The following is a 2,325-nucleotide window of genomic DNA, read 5'->3' as shown; positions in this document are numbered from 1 at the left end:
ATATATATAAAGATAGTAGTTTGATGGTGATTAATTTTTTATTATAATGCTGAGGTAGATGATTAAGGGTTTGTTATAATGGGATAGGAGAGGATATGAATGGTGGAAAAAAAAACTACTATACACGGGAAATATAGTTTGAATAGGTACCTAAATGGAAAGGGGTGGGTGACAGTAACTAGCTGCGAAAGAAGAAATTGACTGAAGACAAAGGAAAAACACTATGGGCTAGCAGGCTATATTATAAGCACCGGATTGGAATGATCAGAGGAAACCCATTGCCCGCACGCCTGCAAGGCACAAAATACGAAGAAAAATAAAAGTCGATGTCCTGTCTAAAATAGAATGTCCGAAGCAGACCGCTCATATACATAACCCCTGAACCCCTGAGTCCTCAAAGAGCCCCGCTTCCTTACTCATACTCTTAGGCCTGTGGCCGCACCCCAAACCACTACTCCCGTCCTGATTAGTTCTATTAGCGATTAGCGGTGCGTGTCGTACCCCGCACACGGTCCGTCTTACCTATTAGCTTAACTATAACATAAAATTAATAGCAACTATAATTAAATATAGTTATTTATAGCAGTATTAATGCCGTTTCACAAGGTAAAGTGAGGCAAGATATAGTAAAAGGTAATAAATGATTAAAGAAAGCAAGGAATTCCCGGAAGTGTAGGAATTTCTTTAACTACAGCTCTCTAGCTAGTGCGCGCGTAGCCTCACTCACAGAAGCAGGCAGGCGGGCTATCACGGACCTAATATAAGTAGGGAGCGCAGAGCGCGACCCGTCTAACTACTAGGAACGGAAAAGTAGGGAAGTTAGATTATCACTAGCGCTAAGGGTGATAATCGCGATTATCACTAGCCTTCGGTGAACGACGAGTAATAATCGACATTATTACTAGTGATAATAGTAATAAACAGGTTTATATATATGGAGGAACTGGCTAGTGTAGATAAATAGTTCCGCAGTATGCAATTCACAGTTGTATTTACAGCATTTTGTGTTTACATTAAGATATTTTATTGTGCACTGTTTAGCTATACCGAATTAATTGTTAGAAGTTACCTTTAACTAATATCCCTTTTAAAGGTTCTATATAGAGGTTCGTTATACGGCCCCACTATAAAAGCGGTGCGGCATAGCAAAATTCTTATTTAATTTATTTAATATATTAACGAACCTAGGTTCCGGCACTAAGTATTATTAATGTGTAGGTACTACTATGTGCCCTACTTACTGCCCTACAAATTAATATTATAGTGGGCAGTACTGCTATAAGTAGTAATGGAACTTCCCGGCTTGGATCTCTTTAAAATATTTTTTATAAATGTTACAGACCAACTATATAGCAAGGCAGAGTGGGGACTGCAGCAGGCTGTAGTGACTAGTTAAGTAATAAATAATAGCGGGGCTACAGGATAGTGGGGCGCTCACCTCTTAACAGAGGTAAGCCGGCTCGCTAGGAGCGTTAGGTGAGCGAAGTGAGCTAGGATGGATCACTAGAAGCGCTTAGTAATCGAGGTAATCTAAGTACGGAGGTACTTAAAGAATTAAGGTTTATATATACGGAGGAACTGGCCGGTATAAATAGATAGTTCCGTAATATATAATTTAAACTTATATTTATAGTATTTTATATTTATATCGAGATATTTTATTATATACTATTTAGCTACACCGAACTAATTATTAGAAATTACCTTTAACCCATATGCCTTTTAAAGGTTTTATATAGGGGTTCGTCACACGTTATATACTTACTTTAACTCTATTACAAATAAATTAAAGGTATTAAAATAATATTATAGCCGGAAATATTAATACTTAAAGGATTTCGACCTAACCTACTATCGACTAACTTTTCGTTCGTATTTAAAAGCTTAAAGATAAGTTATACCTTTCCTATAATATATTTACGTAAAAGAACGCTATACTCTACCAGGAAATTAGTACCTTACGCAGGGAAGGAGAGCGTATTAAGCTCGAAGCACTTAATCGCTATAGAGGTATAAGAAGAAAGTTAGGAAGATTTTTAATTTAACTTAAAGCTTACGTTTAGTACTACCCTTTTCGTTTCCCAGACAAGAAATCCAAGGTTATATACGCCGCGTTTAGGCTTAAGGATAAAGTATTTATTTAGTTCGAGCCGATTTTAGGAGATTACTTTAATAATAAATAAAAGAAGAGGGAAAATATTACGAAAAAGTATTTGAAATTATATAAAGGTTTTAAAGAGAAAATTAAGGAGGTATTTAAAAAGTATAACGAAAGTGAATACACTTAGGAACGACTAACTAACCTTAAATAAACTTAATTTATTA

This window comes from Podospora anserina, chromosome 4 (genome assembly GCF_000226545.1).
Source record: "Podospora anserina S mat+ genomic DNA chromosome 4, supercontig 2".
NCBI classification, from domain to species: Eukaryota; Fungi; Ascomycota; class Sordariomycetes; order Sordariales; family Podosporaceae; genus Podospora; species Podospora anserina.
The sequence above is the reverse complement of the archived record's forward strand: the minus strand, read 5'-3'. Positions refer to the sequence as shown.